We start from the raw sequence: 6392 nt of genomic DNA on the forward strand, positions 1-6392 counted from the left end.
TCACTGCCTTGCTTGAAAGTTTCTTCTTTTTTTTTTTCCTGTGTGATTATTCATGGTGATGCCCAGTCTAAATTTTCTAAAAACAGTTCCACTTTCACAGAAATGTCATCTTTTCGGGAAAAGCATTCATATATTGGCTTGGTTTTCTTGTTTACACCCCTGGAAGATAAATCACACTGCTGAGGGGGAAAGGCATCCTGGACGGGACTGTGTCCCCAGTTTTGGTTTGGAAAAGGTGTTCTTTGAAGCCACACATATACTGATCCAAGGTCATCCACGGCAGAGGAGAAACAGTTGGCCAGAACTTCCAGGTAATGATTGGTCAGATTTTTGGGTAATAGTTAACCCATTTTATCACGTATGTCCAGTAGAAAGGACTCAAGCTTTGGAGGTGGACTGTTTCAGGGTCAGCTTCTTATTGGCTGTGTGACCTTGGGCAAGTTACTTAACCTCTCTGAGGCCTGGCTTCCTGGGGAATAGATTTAGGGCACAGCTATCCCTGGCTACTTTTTTTTCTGGTTTGAACCTTTTTTTAAAAAAAAAAAAAGGGGAAATTTACATATTAACCATTTAAAAGTGCATAACTCAGTGGAATTTAGTGCATTCATGGTGTCACACAACCACCACTTCCATCCAGTTCCAAAACACTATCAGCCCAAAAGGAGGCACCCGTCAAACAGCCACCCCACTCACAGCAAGCTTTCACAGTTAACTTACACTGTCGGCTTTCCTGCTGGGCCACAGCCCGTGACAATAGTCAGTCTGTGGCTATTTGCATGGAGTCACGTAGCCTGGGGCTGGGATCCTGTTCTGTGTGGTGTGTGTGTGTGTGTGTGTGTGTGTGTGTGTGTGTACAGATCTTCGAATTTTAACACAGGTAGACATTCATGTAACTACCATTATAACCAGGACGCAAAGTAATTCCAGCGCCCTAAGGTTCCTGCCTGTTGCCCCTTCGTAGCCCGCCCCCTCCTCCACCTCCCCCAGCCCCTGGCTGTCTCTGCTCTGTGTTCTGTCCCTACAGTTTTAGCCATTGCAGAATGTCATGTAAGTGGAATTCTACACTGTGTGAATTTTGTGTCTGGCTTTTTTGGCCCAACGTAACTTGGGAGTCACCTGAGTTTCTACGTCCATCAGTTGTCTGTTCCTTTTTCTTACTGAGTTTTATTTCATGGCGTGGATGTACCACGGTTTGCTTTTCCGTTCACCTGTTGAATAATATTTGTGTTGTCTCCAGTTTGGGGCTATCAGAGTGTTCACAGATCTGCCAGAGACAGCAGAGATCGCCTTCTCAGTAGTTTTTAGTTTACTGAAAAGTCAAGAAAAATGTGGGTAAGTTGTACCTGGGGCCATGTAGCCAGCAGCTGAGAGGGCCCTGCCTTCCATTACTCAGAGCTGTGCTAACATGGTAGCCACTAGGCACATGAGGCAACTGAGCACTTGAACTGTGGCTAGTGTGAATTGAGATGGGCTGTCAGTGTCAAACACACGGTGGATTCCAAAGACTTAGTATGTGCAAAGGCCCTGAGGCAGGAAGGTGCCTAGTGTGTTTGAGGCACAGCAGGGAGGCAGGTGGGGATGGAGTGGCGGGAGCGAGGGAGAGAGAGAGAGAGGGAGAGAGGGGAGGAGATGAAGGCAGAGAGGTGACTTTGTGGTGTCTTTTGCTGTGTCTGTCCCCCTACCTGACTGTTGCTCCTTTTGGGCAGGGTTGGGTCTGCCTTGTAAGTCCCAGCATGGTACCTGCCATATAGTGGGTGCCTGTTACATGCTTATTGAATGAATGAATGCATAGATTGTCTCTCCACTTTATAATGTCCTTTGATGCGCGAACATTTCAAATTTTGATGAAGTCCAATTTATTTTTCCTTTTATTCCTTGTACTTTTGGTGTCATTTCTCAGAATCCATTGCCGTATCGAAGTCATGAAGATCTATCCCCACGTTTTCTTCTAAGAGTTTTGTGGCTTTAGCTCTTACACTTGGGTCTTTGATCCATTTTGTACATGCTGTGAGGTAGGGGTCCACCTTTCTTCTTTTGCATTTTGCTCCAGCACCATTTGTTAAACAGACTATTCTTTCCCCATTGAATGGTCTTGTCGACCTTTGTCAGAAAACAACTGGAGATTTCTATATCTATATATCTATATATATCTATATATCTATATATATATATATATATATGTTTATTTCTGGACCCTCAATTCTATTCCATTGATCTGTACGTCTGTCCTATGTCAGTACCACATGAGTTTGATTGCTGTAGGTTTAGTGCCTTTTGAGCCTCAGTTTCCTCTTCTGTAAAGCAGGGTTGGAGATTCGTCCTTGGCAGCCGTTTGTGAATGAAATGAGCAGATACCGTTACGGCAGCTGGCACCAAGTCCGGCCCTTCGTGGTGGTGGGACACGCAGTTGCTGTTATTATTGGAAGGGTGGCCCTTACTTCCAAGGAGTGGGCTTTGCTTCGGGGCTCTCCCGGAGCTGGAAACAGGGCCGGCCACCTTGAGATTGCAGTGAGGGAGCAGGCATCGCCACTGGGGTGGGTGTCCTGGAGGGATGGAACGCCACCTCTTCCCACCAGTCTCTCCCGAGCCGAGCCCAGGGCGGGCCTGCACCTGCAGCTTCTGTGGCTGGGGCCTGTGGAGAGGAGGACCCCATGCTCTGGCATGGAGTCAAAATAAAGAGTGTCAGTCTGTCCGGCGACCTTCTGATGTTCTGTGAATGAGGAAGTAGGATGTCTGAAGTAGGAAGACTGTGCTGCAGGCCTGCAACCTATGATCACCCCTAACACTGTATTACTGAAAGAACTGTGCAGTGAACACCCATGAGCCCACCATTTAGATTCTGCAATGAACAGCTGACTCACCTTATCACATCTCTGTTCACCTGTCCTCCTGTCCACCCATCCATCCACCTTTTTGTTGCATTTCAAAGTAAATTGCAGACATTTAGACCCCCCTACCCCTGCATACTTTCGTATGCATCTCATTAAATAAATTTCAAGATTTGTTTTTTGACAGAACCTATATTTTAAAAAAAATTCTCTGGGGAATTCTTCCCTGGTGATGACCCAAGATAGTGGGTAAGAGTCCCCTTAACCTGGGCCCTGTTTGTTGAAAGATACCTGAGAGAGACCCTTTGCTACAGGTGGGGATCAGAATCCCTGGCTCCTCCTCTCGCTGGCTCTGTGGTGGTATTGGGCAGGTCACATCGCCTCTCCAAGCCTCAGTTTCTTCATCTATAAAATGGGCTTAAAGAAAGCACTTTCTTCTTAGGGTCATCGCAAGGAATAGCTGACACCCCACACATGAAGGAAGCAGCTGGCATGCTGCTTAGCACAGAGGAAACGCTCAGCGAATAGCTGTTTTGAAGACGCCACTGCATGTCTATCCTTCCAGAACAAATCTCTATTCTTAGAGTGGTAGGGTTTGGTCTTTGATCCTGGCACCAGAAGTGTTTTTGACCTGGTCTGCTGGGAACTGTTTATTGGGTAGGTTGAGCATGAGGCCAAGGCCCAGAATTCCCTTTGCCTTACCTTTGTCCTCAGGAAATCCCCTTTCAGGAGGCTTTGATGTCGCTGGGAAGCTGGGGCCCAGGAAGGCCTGCGCAGGGGCTTCCTTAAGGCCCAGAGTGAGGGTGGTGGGTGGGGAGGGAGAGAATCTTCTATAGAGGAAAGGCTCACCCAGCATGTGCCAACAGACCCCGGTCGTCTGTTCATGACAGTAATTTAAGACACCAATATTGCAACCCTGGGAGCTGGTGGGACGTGGCAGCCCCTTGGATATTTTTCAGCAGTTTCCAAGGAGCTGTACGTTAGTTAACACACAAGCCGCCCAGGGAAGCAGGAGAAGAGCTTGCATTCAAGGGATCGAGTTTGCAGATTGGCTGCCCATGGGCTAGAAGTCACCCTCTGATAGCTTTCAGGGCCACACAGCCTTTGTCTGTTTGTCTTGGACTTGAATACGCTGCCAACGATTGTTTAAATGTGGAGATTATACATTAAAATGTCTTGGAAAATCAAATCTGGCAACACTGGACCCACATTCCCACGTGGCAACCACTGGCTGAGAGTGATCGGCCTTTTTATTGGGGCACATGAAGGCCAGTTTGTCACTTACACCAGGGTTACCTGCCTGGCGTCTTTGGCATCTGAGTTTGGTCCCCTGGCCTAGCTGGTGAGCCAGAAACAGACTCAAGTATTTATGGTTCAAGACAGAGGACAGTGAGTATCCTAGATTAGGGCAGTGGCTCTCCTCAGGGGTGACTTAGCCTTCTGGGGACTTTGGCACTTTGGGTTGCCACAACTTGAGGTTGCTGCTGGCATCTAGTGGGTAGAGGCCACCTGCTCAACATCCTACAATACACACAGGTCAGCCCCACAACACAGAATTACCCAGCCCTAGTTGTCAATAGGGCTGAGGTAGAGACACGCTGGATTAGGGATGTCAGCAAACTGGTCTGAAAGGCTGGGATTGAGTCATGGGGCTCAAGAATGGCTCTCTGAAGAGAAGTGGTCTTGCTGGTGGCAGGTACTCGGTGACTGAGCTGGGTTTCAACTGAAAGAGACTGGAGGAAGGCAGGTGTGGCAGAGAGCAGCATGAGCAAAGGTACAGAGGTATCTCTGATGGGAGAGATAAGCTACAGTGTGGACAGTGAGATGGTACATGTGGTTCAAGGAGCATGAAGTTTGGGGTAAGATGGACTTGGCTTTGAGTCCTGGCTCTATCCCTCACTAGCCATGTGGCCTCAAGCTTGTCAGTTGCCCTGAACCTCAGTTTCATCACCTGAAACATGGGGGAAAGAAATGAAGTTATGTAGTTACAGCCTTGTCTATCCCCACTCTGCCATTTGCATTCTGCAATCCAACTGTCCTGAAATACTAGCAGTTTGCTTAATGCTTCATGCTCTCTCTTCTCTGTGCCGTCCATGTGCAGTTCCCTCTGCCTGGTGCACACATTCCAGGTGTATGCCTTACACCATTAGGAGGTTGTAAACCAGATATGCTCAGACTTGTGTTTTGGAAAGATCACTCTGCCAGCAACAAGGCATGGGGTTTGGGGTGTGTGTGTGTGTGTGTGTGTGTGTGTGGGTGTGTGTGTGTGTGCACATGCATGCAGGCACGTACCCATAAATTTCAAGGTCAGAAGAAAGGTAGGAAATTCTCAGGCTCAGACAATGGGGCCTGGGAGCCTCTGCCTTACTCCAACTCTTTGCCATCATTTCTCTGGCCTTTAGGTGCCTTGGGGAAGGCCAGTGGAGACACACTGGGCATGAAGGGGTAGGATTCTTTCTTGGTTAATGTCTTGGTTCCCTTCTCTAAACAGGATCTTAGTTACTCCACAGTTCAGGGTTGAAATGTTGAGGCCAGGACCCCACAGAGGCTATTGCCAAAAAGGCCATAGGCAAGCCACCTAGCTTCCCCAAGCCTCAGTTTCCTCCTCTGAGTAGAACAGTTTACAGAGGGTGTGGCAGTCCATGGGATACTCCCTACAAAGCTCTTAGGACAGAGCCCGACTCAGTATGTCTTTAGCTGCTTTATAAAAACAAAGCTCTTGCTGAATACCTTCTGTATACCTGGTACTGCAGGAGGCCCTGGAGTAGAGGCTCTTAAGGATTGGTCTTGTGACTTTAAGGATTGGTTTAGGATTTGTGGATTTTGCTGATTGGGGACATCTAACTTTTAGGGAGCAATTTCTAGGAATTTACCTGAAACAAGTACACAAAGATTTAGCTCTAAGTAGGTTCACACTAGTGATTTTATAAAGTGAAAAACTGGAAATAGCCTTAAAGTCCAGCTCTAGGATATTGGCGAGATAGGTGAGGAGACAAATAGATCATGTAGTCATTCGAGAGGAAGCAGGGTGTTTGTTGATGTGAAAAGACGTTTATTATTAAAACAAGTTATACGACTTGTTTTATATATCAAAATTATATATACATATACATATTTTTAAAACCTCGATGCTAATACACTCAAATAATAGTAGATATCAGTGAATTTTACATTTTTCTAATTCTAGATTTCCCTTTCTAAATTTTCAACAATGAATGTGCATTTCTTTTGTTAAAAATATAGTAATATATGTATTATTTATTAACTTTTATATTATTTTGTTATATTCCTTTCAGTATTTACTAGTGATTATTAACCTCAGAGTACCCTACTGTGCAAGGCGATGTCAAGATGAATACTCACTCACGTTCCCCAGATGATTTGCATGCATGCCAAATTTTGAAGTGCGTTAAACACAGAGTTCTTTACCTCGCTTTATTTTTTAATTCATTTCAATTCATGCCTGGCTTGGGGACGTTTGTTTCACGAGCGCATGCGCACTCCTGGCGCCTAGTGGGCGGGGCGCTCCGCCTGTGCGTCCGGATGTCCGAGTTGGCGGGAAAG

This window comes from Pteropus alecto, unplaced genomic scaffold (genome assembly GCF_000325575.1).
Source record: "Pteropus alecto unplaced genomic scaffold, ASM32557v1 scaffold34, whole genome shotgun sequence".
In the NCBI taxonomy this organism is placed as follows: Eukaryota; Metazoa; Chordata; class Mammalia; order Chiroptera; family Pteropodidae; genus Pteropus; species Pteropus alecto.